The sequence below is a fragment of the Aphelocoma coerulescens genome, chromosome 1 (assembly GCF_041296385.1).
Source record: "Aphelocoma coerulescens isolate FSJ_1873_10779 chromosome 1, UR_Acoe_1.0, whole genome shotgun sequence".
Taxonomy (NCBI): domain Eukaryota; kingdom Metazoa; phylum Chordata; class Aves; order Passeriformes; family Corvidae; genus Aphelocoma; species Aphelocoma coerulescens.
In genome coordinates this window covers 99,268,487-99,283,778 of record NC_091013.1, presented here as the reverse complement: position 1 = coordinate 99,283,778, position 15,292 = coordinate 99,268,487, and the positions used below count along the sequence as shown (strand labels likewise).

The 15,292-nt window shown below is 50.2% G+C and overlaps 1 protein-coding gene across 2 annotated transcripts in view; it reads right to left on the bottom strand.

Moving 5' to 3' along the window:
* Window positions 1–1,669, bottom strand: part of LOC138112988 (galactosylgalactosylxylosylprotein 3-beta-glucuronosyltransferase 1-like) — a 30,316-nt gene extending 28,647 nt beyond the window's left edge. For both annotated transcript variants that reach the window (XM_069020699.1, XM_069020708.1), the window contains exon 1: window positions 1,528–1,669. The gene's annotated coding sequence lies outside the window, so the exon portion shown is untranslated. The remainder of the gene's footprint in view (window positions 1–1,527) is intronic.
* Window positions 1,670–15,292: the final 13,623 nt, after the last annotated feature.

The window sequence follows — 15,292 nt, the reverse complement described above, 5'->3', positions numbered from 1 at the left end:
ACCAATCAAAAGTGATCGAGGCCCCCACATCCTGCTTCAGGGCACAGAGAAAAGGGACTTGGCAGCATGCATGGCTGCAAACAGATGTGACACAGGCTGTGACACACAGCTCTGCCAGTGGCCTCCTCCTGCCCTGTAACCCTCTCTGCTGCCTGACACTAAGGTCCCCATAATCTCCTACCGAGGAATCTCTTTTTGGAGTAATGATGGCTTCCCTCCTGTGAGGTTCCTATCCTGCTGTCTCTGTACACCTGTCTCCCAGTTTGTGGAAGTGCTCCATGGCCCCTGTTTCTTCTCCTATCTGAGGCTCGTGAGGTCAATGCCTTGCACTTCTGCTGGCTGTCCAGGGCTGCAAGGCATGAACCTCCCCACCCATTTTTCCCTTTCTGCACCTAATGAGATTTAAGCCCAAGCAGAAGTGGGTGATCAGATCGATGTGTGAAGCTGCTGTACCCTGTTACACCCTCTGCATATGTGCTTTGCACAAGGAAGCCTCCTGTGGGTCCAGAAAACAAGCTGAAAGCACCTGCAGAGGCTGCATTGCTCAGTCTCCCCCACTCACTTGCTGAGCTGTGTGGACTTCAAGTTGTTGGACAGGTATTTATAGATTGTCATGACTGCTCTGCTACGGTGATGCTTGGTGCTGCCCTGCTGATTCCAACACCCCTTCTCTCCAGCTGCATAGAAATTGCCCCTTGGCAGGTTTCCCTAAGGAGTTACTGAGGAACTGGCTGCTTCTCTCTAGATTTGCAGCACCTTGAGGGGTTTCTCTCTGTCACACACTGGCTGCTGAGCCTCCCCCTCCTCTCCCCCAGCCCGAGGCTGGATGGGCGAGTGGCTGGAGCGAGAGGCCGAAAAAAAGGTGCTTTCCAACTCAACCAGGAACATCCACCCCAAACTGCTCCAGAAAACCAGCAAGTGCATCCCTCGGCAGACACCCGTGTGCCAGGCAGGGGTAGAAACGGGCAGAATCCTTCCTCAGACGTCCTGCTCTTGCCTCCCAATACACCTCTCCAGAGCCCCTCATAGGGACGCCCACTTGGGGTCGGTTCCCAGCGAGGCTACCTGTGCCTGCACACAAACCCCGTCGCCCTTCTGTAGTTTGGCTTTTCCGGTATTTGCCACCAAGAGGCTCAATAAAACCTCTCCGGGAGCAGCGGCATGCCCGGGACCCACGTTTGGGTACCCTTGCTCGGAGATCCCGGCGGCGAGATTCCCGAGTGGACACACACCAGGAATCGGGGCATCTCCCCACAGCTGGAAAATTCCAGCCTGGGAGTGGGATGTCGCTCCTCTGGAAGGTGTCCGGACCAAGGTGTGTGGGGATGCAAGGACAGGGGCTCCCCGTGAAGCGCGGAGCCGGTTCGGGCGCGGAGCAGGGATGAAGTTCGGGAATACAGCTGCCGGTCGCAGGGCAGGGCAGCCCTCCAGCGCCAAGCGCCGGGGGACCGCAAGGTCACCGCTGTATCCCCGGCGCTGCTCCCACCCCCAAAGCCCCGGTGCCCGAGCGCGGGGTCTCCCGCTTACCTGGCGAGATGAGCCGGTCACGGCGGAGACGCCGGGGCGCCGGTCGCGGGGCGGCACCGCACCGGGGGCTACCGGGGGAGCATCGCCCGCCGCCGGGCGGAGGCGCGTCCTCCCTGCGCCCTGGGAACGGCACCGGCACCGACACCGGGACCGGCCCGTCGGCGCTGCCGGCGGATGGCGGCGCCCGCCTTCAGACGGCGCCGGCGATGCGGCTACGCGCGGCGCGGAGCCGATTTAAGGCCACTCCGTGCCGGGGGTGGGGGGAGCGCCGAGGGCCGCCCGCAGCGGCTCCTGCGCGCCGCGCATCCCGCGGGGCCACCTTAAGCGGGGAAGGGGCGAGCGCGGAGGCAGCGAGGGGGGAAGGAGCGGCGAGGAGGCGATCCGAGCCGGGAAAAGGGGGAAAGGAGAGCGGGGCCGGGCACGGCCGCAGCGCTGCCCCCGCCGCCCGCAGCGGGGCCGGGCACCCTCGAAGAGGGAGGGTTCCCTGCCCCGGGCCGGCCGCTGCTCTTCCCGCCGAAGGCGAGGGACCGGGATTTTTTTTGCCCGTCCCGGAGGTCTCGCTTTGCTCCTGACTGGGTGCTGGAGTGATTTCCCGCTCCGGCTGCTTCAAGAAAGAGCCACCTGCCATGGCTACAGCCCGTGCGGGTTGGCTATCGATAAGGCAACCTCGGGGTCACAGCCCGAAGTCAGCGGCCACAGTGCTTCTGGGATTTGATCCCCCTGCTTGCTGCGCACACCGCCACTGCGTGCCTCAGTTTCCCTGAGGTGGGATGACGGTGATGTTGGTGCAACCATTTCACACTGCAGCAGCCGCTTGGCCATTCCTTGCTCTGGCCACATGAACAGCCACAGCCAATGCTTTGCCTGGCGGCCTCTGCCTCGGAGCAGGTTAGGAGGGAGCAGAAGACTGGCCTGCTTCAGTTTTCCCCTGTCTGCCTCCCTTAGGAGCTCTCTCTCGGCCATAATAAAGTCACCATGCTGCTTGAAGGGGGGTGTGAGAAGCAGCTCTTGCTTCAGGCTCCCAGCTGGGGCTGGATGCACAGAGGGCAGAAGTGAGGTCTGTCACACCTCAGCCCTGCTGTAGCGAACTTCTCCTTGCACTGGGCTGCACAGCACACATCTATTCCTCCCTTACCCTTCTGAGGGTTGTGACTGCCATATTCCAAGAGTTTCTCCTGAAGAGATTTCAGCAAAACAACTCTCAGCAAACCATGAGGCACGGAAGGTAGCACAGTCCCAGGCTCAGGTAGGGAGTTGTTGATCAAGTTTAGCTTCAGGTAACAAAGCTCCTGCCGTGGGATGCAGTAAGCTGTGCAAAATATTTTGAGATCCTTGGCTGGCAAGCGCTCTTGGGGAAGAACAAGAGAAGTCCGTCTTCTCAGGTTAGCTGTCAGGTCTTGACCACATTTTTTTCTGGAGCTGGCATTGCTGAAAACACCTTGGAAAGAAAGACATCAAGTGTCTTTTTACAGCCCAAATGACATTTACAACGTGGAACACAGAGGCAAACCCAACACAGACAAAGTAGCAGGCCAGTGCCAGTGCCTTTGCTCACCTGCTTCTCCCTTTGCCAAGGGGACATTCCGAGCAGATGTGTTCAGTGCCCAGCTGGACTGTGGCTGTGCTCAGCACTGCTGTGCGGATGGCTGTGCAGACCCACTGGCTCTGTCTTTCTGCATCTCTCCCCTGGCTAGAGCAGGGCACAAAGTGCTGCTCTTCACCAAGTGTATTGAGGGCTGGCACTATTCTTCCCCGGCATCCCAGGCTGCCCTTAATGGGAGCCATCCATCCATCCATCCATCCATCCATCCATCCATCCATCCATCCATCCATCCATCCATCCATCCATCCTCAGTGTTGGAGGCATGAAGTCCCCAGGTTGTACGGTCAGGCCAGAAGGTTCTGTGTGCTCACGGATGAAAGCCAGCATGTGGGTGTCAGGAAGTGGTGAGATGCTTCCCCACAGATGGCTCAGCAGAAGCCTGAATTCCTCTTGCACTACTGGCAGAAGCATTACCCTGCTCCAAGGATGAGTTAGTTGGGTTGTTCCAGCTCTGCAGCACCTTGATTTTGGGAAAATCCACACCAAAGAAATTGATTTCCTACGCATGCAAGGCATTGAGTCTTTCAGCATTCCCTGGGATAAGGCAGAGGTTTATCCTCCTGTGGCTGGGGAAAGAACCTGGGGAGGAGATAGCTGACTGTGTATTAACCACAGGCATCTCGGGTGGTTAGTGAGCTGCAGGCAATCCTTGGGAGAGTACCCTAACCCTGGGACCTCTCTAGGAGAGGTTGGTTAAGGACTTTGACTTCTGGGGTTCTTTCTGGAGTGGAAAAGCATGAGGAAGAGATCAGATCCAAGGCCTCTGGATACTCTGGAAGCCCAAACCACTCAGGCTTTGCTTACTCATGCTCCATGCTCTCCCTTTTTATGTCCACAACCTTTGACGTGTCTGTTTTGCTGCTACACACAGAGCCACAGTTTAGTCAGCCTGTCCTATGGTTGGACTGGGGGTGCTGAGAGTCAGCAGTGCAGGAAGATGCTTCCCCTCATCCCCCAGTCAGAGCTGGCTCCTGGCAAAAGCTGCACACTTTGGAAATGAGACTCAGTTCTGGGGCAGCTGGGTCTGTGCAGAGATATTTTTCTTGGTTAGAGCATCCACAGTAGATTTATTGGAGGAGACAGTGGAGTATCCAGTGTGCTACAGTCTTTTTTATCCCTCCTGAAGGCAGTGGCTGGGGCAGTCTGTTCCTAGCCACATGGCAGTGGGGTTGCTGCCCTGGTAAGACCTTCCTCCTTCCACTGCCACCACAGCTCTGTCCAGCACAGACATATGCAGCAATCCACGCTGCAGTGCTCTGGGTGGCAGCTCTTCCCTGGCATGCTATACCTTCCCAGGCCATCTGTCCCTCTCTGCCCACACTTCCTCCACTGAAAGTACAGCATGATGTGAAACTCCATAAAATCTTCATCCTGAGGTTGCCACTAAGCTAAGCTCCTTCCCAAGTGATAAGTGCTTCAAGATCCTGGGAGAGATGCTGCTGGAGAGAGCGGCTTACAGTTGCAATCTGTGCGCAATTTATTCCTGCAATTTGCTTTTCTTGCTTTTTCACTGCCATGCCCTAAGGGGCCTGATGCTGTGTCAGCCTTGAGGCAGACCCACAGACCACATCCCTGAATCTTGCAGCAGTAGGTCACAGGAGAGGAAACACTGTGGAAAATGTTCACTGAGTCGTGCTGCAAAGGAAGAAGCTGTGCCGCAGCGTTGTGAGCCTCCTGAGGTCTTACTCCATCTGGGCTGAGTGGCTGCAGCTGCTCCCCACTCTCCTGACTCACCCCTCCTGTTGCAGCTCTCAGAAGCAATGCATGGTACAGAGTGTGTCTGAGGCACTTTATAGGAGTGCGGGAGTGAGTTGTTCGCACTTCCCACCCTTCCTTTTGACAAGGGATTTGGCTGCAGGGCACCAGGGACTTTGCCGGTGTCCTCTGCTGTGGGAATGTGTGTGGTGCTGTGCTGTTGAGACCATCTGCTAGCAGCTGTGCTGAGAACTTGACTCTTCAGTGCCCTCAAGGCAGGGGAGAAGCCAAGAGAGCCATTGCTGATTCCCAGCTGGGGTGGTGTATTTTACAAACAAAAGGTGAGGAAGAGCTGCCAGCAGCCCTGGAGAAGACACTCAGGGGATGTGGAGTTGGGAAGGAAACGTACTGAAAAGGTCAGTCAGGAGTTGTGCCCGCACCTGACATGGCCTGTGAAGCATTGCTAGATAGTGGCATCGCACAGTCTCTGTAAATACAAATCTCAAAACTGCACACACACAGTAAAGTGAGCAAAAGCTTTCCTGTGAATTGGGAAGGTAAAACTTTTCCCTTTCTGCTGAGAAGGAGGATACGCCCTGAAAAAGACAAGTTATTCCCCCAAAGTCACCCCTGAAATCCACATCTGAGAGATGCAATGAGACACCAGTGGTCTTGCCTGCCAAGCCCCTCCCTGCTCAGGCTACATACAGCCCGATGGTATTTTTAGAGAGCTTGCTGAGCTATCTTCTGCCTTGTCCACACCTCTGCCCCAGGACAGCTTCCCAACTTCCTTTCTTCCCAACCTCCTTTCTTCCCAACCTTCTGGATATGGTTAAAGAGTAATGGCAGGGGATGGAGAGGGGTGTCAGGTGCGTCTCTTCCAAGGTCCAAAGCTGCAGCAGAGCCTCTCTCTCCTCATTGTAAATCTGCCTGAGAATATGTATGGCAGAACAAGCAGTCCTTGATCTAAAATCTGCCATCCTTTGAAGAACCTGTGCTTCAGCGAAGCAGCCAGCAGTTGCTGCCTGAAGAAGGCTGAAAAGCCACTCTGCAAAGCTCTGCAGTTTCATTTCTCTCCCCCTTGAAGCACCAGAACTGTACACTAATCAAGCTATTTCTGCTACAAGCTTGGGAGGAAAGAAAAGAGATTGTTAGTGTTAATGCTATTTTTAAATACTTTGCAGACTCTTGAATAGGATGATGATGGGGGCCGGGTAAGGACCCAGACAGAGACAGATTGATGTGTGGTAAACACATCTGCTATTCTTCAATTGGGAGGCAGCTCTTTCGGCAGCACCGCTCCAAAGGTGCAGCAAGGAGCCGCTGTGAGGGCTCTGCTCACAGCCTCCCACAGGCCTTTGGCTTGGTGCTTCCAGTGCTCTCTGCTCCCTCCTTGGCCACCTGCAAGGCAGTGTTACTGCAGAGGGGCTTAGAGCTTGCAAGCCCCCCCAGGGATCAGCTTCCAGCATGTGTAAGGGTTGCTGCATGCAGGCCAGAGCCCTCACACAGCTTCTGTGTGGGGGAAGCCACTGCCTGCTTCTGCATACACCTTGCACCCTAGGGATGGGGTCTGGCTGGAGAGAGCATGAGTGACTGCCTATCCTCATATCCTCCTGCCCACCAGCTAAAGAAATGCAGAACTAAAGAAAGTCTCAGGCTTTGGTCTCATCCCAGCAGGAGAGAATGTTCCCATGTGATAGGGAGAGAACAGGATGGGAGCAGGGAGGTGAGAAGGAGTGTTGTACTGATGGAGAAGTTTAAAGAAACCCAAGCTCAGGTGACAAATTCAGGTTGAGTTTTCCCTAATGCCAGTAGCAGGTCAGAAATTTGAAGATATATAACGACCACCTGAAGGTGGCCAGCCCTTCTGGTCCTCCTGAACCATTGAGCTGTTTGGACGGGGGCTCCATGTGTACCCCAAAGATAGCACTTCAGCATCCTGCCCCTCTGGAAAAGTTTTGCAAAGGGAAAATATGATTTACCTTTTGATCGATTTATGGCCCATTCTTTAATGTCAAGCAGAGAGCTATATCCTGAGGGTTAATCTCTACAGAATGACTTAAAAAAGGAAGATGCTCTCTGTTAAACTGTCAGCTTTAAGAACAATTTCTATGCCATTCTGTCAGTCTCATCTCCATTAAATTCTGTAAGGCTTTTCCATAAAGTTCCATAAGTAACTACTTTTTAAGAAACTAAATCTTACGTGAGCTATCACTTGAAAGCACGGATGGATCCTCCATCCCATTACAGTGAATTGATGCACAAGTAGTTTTGAAAACTGTCACAGAGACCCCGACCTCGATGAGGAGACGTTGCCACTCAACACACCCTGACCACAACAGACCTCTCTGCCCTGCCATTCCTAACAGCCAATATTAATCTTGCATCCAGAAGGATGCAAACAGCCCTGCTTTCCACAACAACTACTGACAGTGATGTCAAATCCTTTTCCCAAAAGCCGATCGTTACACGTCCTTTGTCTGTTCCTTCTGGGAGGCGGAGGGAGGCTGGGGGTGGAGAACAGAGGGCAGTTGTCACCCAGCTCCTCGGCTATATGAGAAAGTGGCTTCTGTTTCCGAGCTTCTCTCTGCTCCACATCTTTCATCGGCATCGAGTTGAACAAGACTTTCTTTTGTACGAGGGGAATGAATGGTCCGTGCAAGGGTCAAATAGCACCGCCTGCCCAGGCTGGGACCTGCCTCACACAGTATGGGCTTGTCCTGGGGACGCACAATCGCTGTCAGTTGTATGTGCCCCCAAGGCTGGCCTTCCCTCCTGGCACTGGACACAGGGGGGCAGAGTCTATGCATCCATCCAGCGGCAGAAGGAGGCAAATGTCAGGGCGGTACTGCCCTCTTCAACATGCAGTGCTGCATCCGTGCAACATCTAGTGGCTGGGGAGGGCTTTTCTGCACTTGGTGCCCCCCCACTTGCTGGGTTAGTGCTTGAATGTTAGTCTGAGCATGCCAGCAGTTCCATGTAGTCACAGCTGTGAAGTGCTGTATGAAAGACCTACATGTGGAGGTCAGATAGGAAATTTCTCTTGATGTGGTGATGTTCTGATCTGGGTTACAGCTCTAGTTGTGATTTTTGGTCTTTAAATGAGAGGCAGCCACAAATCCCTATGGACTCTCCGAGTCAGCCTCATGCCTCCTCCAACACAAACATTCAAAGTCATCTCATAAATGCGACAGAAGCTTTTGATCATCGTCTGCTAGAACAGAATCTGCCTCCTGCTGTAGGTTATGCATCACAGAAAGATGTATGCTGGTCTTTGCTGGTGAACACTTAGATGTTCGTTCATCCGGCCTTCTAGGATGCGTGGGACCCCCTGACTACGTCAGCTACTGATGCCAGCCTTCTGAGGCTGGGTAGCCAAGTCTGGGCAGAGCCTTTCCTCTTAGGAGGGCTGAATCTGTTGATGAGAAAGCAGAATTTGTCAAGGCAGAGAAGTACATGGTGCCCAGTTTTCTTTGCAATGTCTTTTCCTCTGAGCCTGCAAACTCTCCCTCAACAAGAACAGCTTCCACTACTCCAGTGTAATCCTGCTTAGGTTTCTGTTTGGGAGGTAGCTTGGACATTACAGGTTCAGTGCTTTTAACATTCTTTGCTTTCTGGAAATCTCCTGACCACTGTTCAGGCCAAGGTGATTACAGCTGTGCTGAGTGGAACAGCAAAAAAACCCCAAGCCTGAGACGAATGCCAGAACAGGCTGTTTCTGTGTCAATCAGCAATGAAGTCTGTGTCCATGGGCAAAACCAGGACATGAACAGGACAAGAGGCTGCAAGTGTGTCTGTAGAAGAAGTAAAGACTTGGTGATTGCTATATTATGCTACACCAGAAAATAGAAAGGCCACTCTGCTGGGCTCTTTGTTAAAGGTATCTCAACATCTCAACTGACTTCAACTGTCAGTTCTGAGTGCTTGTAGTGCTTGGCCAGTTAATCATTTTTGCAACATGAAACTCTATTTCAATCCTGAAATAGAGTATTGCAAGATGTGCTAGACCAGTGTGACGTGACAATGACGTAAGAGGGCTCAGAAAGCTTTCAGGCCTCTGGACAACGGGTTGTACTCCTGCTGATGGGCTGTCCTTAAGGACAAGAGGCAGTGCCACCCAACCTGAAACAAGAGGAAAGACTCTGTGTGCAAAGAAATGGGATGAGCTCATGAGCACTGATATGGAAGTCCCTTCCTCTCCATCCTCCTCCATCTGTTGACCTCATCTCAGCACTGCAGAGGACACTCTGCGTGGGAGATTCGAACGTTAGTGCAGACTTTGGGCTTGCTTGGCTCTCAGCACCTCGCCCACACAAATCCTGCCAATAGTCATTATTGTGATGTCTTCAGAGCTACTTCCAGTGAGAAATATTGGGAGAAGAATGATGGGTGGATGTAATGTAATGTGCTGACACCACATGGACCTTGTACCCCACTCTTTATTTCAGTCTCCTTTGTGGTGAAAGGCCTCCTTGCTATTTCTGTGCTTTCCATCTCAGAAGCAGCAAAAGATTAGGTCAGGGATATGAAATGGACATGAATGTGCACAAGCTCCGTGTGTGTGTGTGCAGGTGTGTTTGTACATCTGCAGCACAAGGAATAAAGTCAATGATACCTCCTTGAGTAAGTCATGGGCCACCTGTCACCTGTCTGCAAGTCTGATTTTGTCAGACAAGACTGATTTTGTCAATAGGGCATCTATATGCAACATTGTCCTAAGAAGAGCTAATACTCTCAATGAGAAAAAGACGACATATGTACTTTTGTATCCTCTAAGACTTGAATATTCTGGGAAGTTGAGTCGTGTGGCAGCAGAATAGCAGTTATTGCTCTAGCTATGTTATTTTAACTCCCTCATGTGCATAATCTGTTCTGGAATAAGAGTAATTATTCCAAGGTAAGAAAATGCTTTTATTCTAGAACATCATCTCCCTGAGGGTGAATTATACTGAGAGCAGAGTGTGAACTAGTTTTTCATGCCTTACCAGACATCAGGATGCAAAAATTGTTTTCTGATCTGCACCAGAATAAATATCAGATTATTCTGAGATTTTTATCATTGAAAATAAATCAGTGAGATCAGGAAGAGCTCCTTAGCAGCCTACTGATCAGTATCTGCTGTGGGTGGATGATCCACAGTTTGAGGTCCCTTGACTCTCTGATTCATGGATGGACGTTTACTTAGAAATCCTGCTTAGTGAGAAATGTCCTGAAAACTGTACCTTCACTGTAATAAGTGTGTGTTCTGACTCCTATTGTCTTATTTTTTTTAAATTTGAAGTGTCCTTGTCCTTGAGAAAAGTTTCATCTTTGATAAAATCAGTTGGTATTTTCCAATGAAACACTGGTTTGTTAAAAAATTCATGACCAGCCTTAGTAGTATTAGCATAGATTTAATGGTATAATTATCTAACTATAGTTATGCTGGTCAGTTCCCTGAGGTACTGAAGCTCTCAGCTCATCTTTTCGTGTGCGTGCGAGCTCAAATGATAATGCAAGTCAAGTAATCCCCTCCCCTGAACGTGGGCATCACATCTCTTCCCTGAAGCTACCCTTGCTAGTGGTGCTCCGTAGCACTTACCTGATCCTGCCGTGCAGCCCCCTGGCCTGCCCTTCCCGGGCTCCCCACACATATGCTAACAGCTGGGATTCTCCTGAGGCTCCCTCAGACCCTCACCTTCCTGACAAGCAGCATCGCCAGCCACTGCATCCCTTACCCCCGTGCTCTGCGTTTGCAGCATTGCCAGCACCCAGGACTGCTCTCGGGCTGGTGACCTTGACACAGCAAGCCCTGTTATCTCCTCACCAGTCTGCCCGCCCACCAGCTTGCCTTTGCCTTCCGAGCTCGTCCTCCCCCTCCAAGGGCGCACTTGGAGCTTGTTGTAGCATCTGCTGCCCTCTCATTTGGAGTCTCAGTGAACGCTGCTGCCCTCAGCTAACTGTCAGTATTTATCATGACATCCCATTAGCACAATCCACACTAATGACTCTGAAAGATGCATCCATTTCCATTTTCTAAAGGGCTTCCACTGGCTGGAATCCAGCTGCAGGGTGAGGCTGGGGAGGGCAGCAGGGGGACAGATCTTCGTGTTGACAGAGCAAAGCATACATATCATTACCAAGCGCTCTTCCCTCCAGCGGCTCAGCAGCTGTCAGGGGCAAGTGAGGGATTCCTCTCTTGGCAGCTCAGCACTCGGTCAGGGCACTGCAAGGTGTGAGCTGGCTGGGGGAGAGGGGGGAATCACCTCCCTTTTGCCATCTGCATGGACAGAACAGCTTTCCAGTTAAACAGACTGCGATTGTCCAAAGCTGCCATTTCTCTCTGAAGTGTGTGTTGAGACTTAAATCTGCAGTCTCACACCCGGTGTGGAAGAGCTGGCAGACAGAATGCAAAAAAGTTAGTGGGCAGCGTGTATGTGGTGGGGAGAGGGGGCAGGATTGGGGAATCAGGATGCATCCTCTCCCTACCCCACACAGCACTCAGTTCACCTGGTGTGCAGGTCTCAGCCCCTGGGGTCTATGTCTATAAGGTCTCTGATTTGCCCTCCCCAAATGGCCCCAGTGAGGAAGAATTAACTTCTCCCATACATCCAGCACTCTTACTCACTCCTTTCCAACACCTTCTTAATCCAAATCCTGTTTGTGTCCCTTTTGTCTGACTGAATTGGACTTTACTGCAAAGGATCTGAGTGACTTCACTATCAATCTTGTGTAGAGAGAGGAAATGGGTCCATGGGAGATGCTCGTAGCTCTTGCTATGTCATTCTAGGTGGAGATAAGTCAGTTCTGTTGCAGTGAGACCAAAAAATAAGGGTTACAAGAGATCAGGTTTGTATTCTGAGCCCAACCCTGATTTCTTGCAGCAGTCCCTGGTGGGTGTTTTGGTTCAGGTGAAGGCAGAAGAGCATATGGCAGGGAGAAACCCAGTAGTGCCATTCCCTTCTTAGGACTTGACACCATTTTCTCCTTGTCCCTCTCACATCCTGACTCCAAAAACTCCCACCCACAGCTGGCACAGATCACTCTGTGCTACCCAGCACAGAGGCCTCTATACAAGTGAAATGAGGTAGAGGGAGCTTCCATCTCTGCCTGCAGGAAACTTTTCCACAACTCAGTGCAACTTTGGCCATAAAACTTACCTGATACTGAGTTGGAAATATCCTCTTTTGCTCCTGCTTATTCCAGCTTGTCTCCTGCCTCCCTAGCAACCTTGCCCTTTAGCTATTGATGAATAGCTGTGTTTGCTTTTGGTCATCTATTATCCCACAAATATAGATTTAACTTCCGTAATACTTGCTGTAAATTTGACCTTCTAGCCCTCTGACTGGTCTCATCATTTCTGTCTGATCTCCAGTTCCAGAAATGGCCAGAAGTGCTATAAGTAAACAGCTGATGTAAACTCCTGCCACTCAGATTTCCCCCCATGTTTCTTAGGTGCCCAAAGCAACAAGGACCATTTTCTGCACATCTTTATATTAAAACCTTCTGTTTAGTTGGTGCTACTTCTCCCTAGGACCTATGCTGTAACCAGAAACATTTCACATACCTTCTATTTGCTGAGTATGTGCTAGCAATATTTTAGCCTTGACTTTTTAAAATGAATCCCATCTGGATGTTTCTTGCTGAGGTTTCCAATCTCTCTTGCTCTGTTCCTTGTTTGCTTTGGTCTTCATTATTTCATCCCCAAGGATCCATGAAAAGTTTCTTTAGTCCTCCTTTGATGTCTGTCCTTGTCTCACTGCCTGTATACTCTCCTTTCACATTTTAATTCATTGAGAACTTCCTTGCTTATCCAAATGAGCCCTATGCTGAAATACCCAGTCTTCCTGCTGAACAAGACTGTTTGTTCCTATGCTCTCAATAATTTTGTTTTAAGAATCAGTCAGCCCCCCTCGGTATCTTAGCCCCTCACAACAGCTTCTTTCTCATATGATTCTGCCTAGAAGGTCTCTAAAAAAAAAAAATCAAAATTTGCTCTGGGAAAATCCAGAGTATTAACTGCTGTTTACCTTCCTGAACCTTCTCTAGATCTTAAACTCAATGATTATATGGTTACTGTGGTCCAAACTATTTTCTGTGACATCATTCACCACCATTACCCCCTGTTTGTGAGCACAAAGAGCATTGCTTTATCCCTGCAGTGTTTTTAGGTTCCTAGGACATACCTGGATTTCCTCTTGTTCTCCCAGCAGATGTCTGGATGGTTGATATTCCCTGTGAGGATCAGGGCCTGCACTAAGGAGATTTCTGCTGGCTGTTTTTAAGAAGCCTCATTTACTTCCTCCTCTTGGTCAAGGGGCTTGTGATGGAACCCCAAAGCAACCTCCTCATGTTTCTTTCTTTGCCCCTACCTGTCCTTCCTAAAGAACATCCTTGGCCTCCAGCTATGAGTAACATCCTACCATGTCTCTGTGATCCCCCATGAGCCTTCCTTGCTCACTGCAGTCTGGAAGATGGAGAGGAAGCTGGATGCAGGCACACACAGTCCCTTCAGGCGACTTCCCTTTGGGTGAGAAACTTCTTGCACCATCTTGGTTCCCAGCCATGTTCCCTTACCTTGTGGTCATCAACACTGTGGCACACTGGTTCCTCCCCTGCTGCAGCCTGGAAAACTATTGCTTTGTGTTACTGAGCAGAAGGAAGTGTTTTCTGAGGCATGACAGTGAAACAAAGCTAAAACAAACACAGAAAGATAGATATTGAGATGTTCAGATTCAGAATGAGGATAAAAATAATAAATAGGCCTTAACAATAAAACATTTTACTGCTATAACCTGTTTTTTACTGCTGCCCTCTAAGAAGATGGGTACTGTACATCATATGCTGTGACAGGGTGGTCTTGCTAAAAGCAAAATGATGTGTGATGTGAGTGAGACGTTCATGGCACATTGGAGACTATCTTGTCTTGCTTGTCTGGCTGAGCTTCGTGTGAAACTGATACGCTCTGATTATCTCTGATAATATGACCTGATGGCCAGAGGGAGCTCCACTACACAGCACTACAGCAGAAAGAGCTGTGCAAGGCTTGGTTAAACATTTCTGACTAGGCTGAGAAACTGATGGAGTAGAGGACTACTTCCAGTCTTTTCCCCCCCCACCAAGAAAAGCCATTCAAAGGTCTTTTGATCATCACTGGATGGAAAAATTAGTCAAGAGAATGAATCAGGCCTTAAGAAGAAATGTATGCAGGTGAATGGAGCTCAGGTGATTTTTGTCCTACATTTTGTGTGCCCAGTGGGAGCTTGCACATGATTCAGCAGGACCTTCTCCATTTGATGTATTGAATGGCAGACAGCCTAAAGCCTTCTGGACTTCAGTCCAAAGCTAAACCCCAAACACTTCCATCACAGTTTAGAGATAAGAGAGAGAAGCGTAAAGAAAAATCCCAGACAAAAAAAAGCAAGGCAGGCTGGCTGATAAAACTAATCAGGCTGGCAACGAGGAAGAGCTTTATTGTTACTACCTGCAACTGAAGATAAACTACAGGCAAAATGGCAAGAGCTGTTTGGGCTGAGCAGGGAAGGAGGAGGTGAAGATTATGGGATGGAACAGTCTGAGGAGAACCTTTGAAGTAGATTTACTATGTCTTTGGCCTGAATGAAATCCCAGGAAGCTCTGAACTGCACTTCAGATGTGGGGGAAAAAAAAAAAAGTCCCTTCTTTTAAAATTTTTTTTGTAGGTAGAAGCACACAGTTTGGGAGGGAACAGGGGATATACAGCCAAAGGGACAGCTAGCAGGAAGAGCTCACAGCTTCAGCAAGTTTGTCAGCACATTTGTACATAGGCAAAGGCAGCAGTGCAGGGCAATGCATGGTATGAGACATGCTTCTTCCCACAAACAGTCCTCCAAGCCTTGGGTGAGGGAAGGAAGCAGCAGAGCTCTTGGTGTCCGCAGCAAACAGAATCACTGCCTCTGCTGTCTCTTCATAGCAGGTAGTGCTTCCCTAGGGCTTCTGCTTTGAAGTACCAGCTACCCTCTGCTTCACTGAGCTGGTCTGCTGGATGTGCAGAACAGAAGCAGGTACATGGCCATACTAGACCTTGCCAGCATGTATGGCTGATGGCCCTGGAGTCAGGGTGCAAATACAAAATCTGCTTTGCCACCTCTGCAAGATTACACTGATATCTGGACTCTCGGGGCCACAGGTGACCTTCCAGCATCTCATGGATTTATTTCTACAGCTCCAAGTGGAGGATATGGCAGCCTAAAGGACATGATCTCTTACAGAACTGACTGCAGCAATGTTCAACCTCAGTGAAATCAGTCCAAAACTGAATAGTTGAAGTGGGGATAACTATCAGCAGCTTTCTTCTTTACCTTGCCTGCTAAACATACACTGACTGGTTCAGACAGTTGATACTTAAAGTATCTTAAGGACACTGGGAAAATCAAAACCAAGTAGTTTCTAAAGTTGGAGTTGTAGGGGAAGTGCTGAATTACTAGCTTCAAAAAGCAAGACAATTTT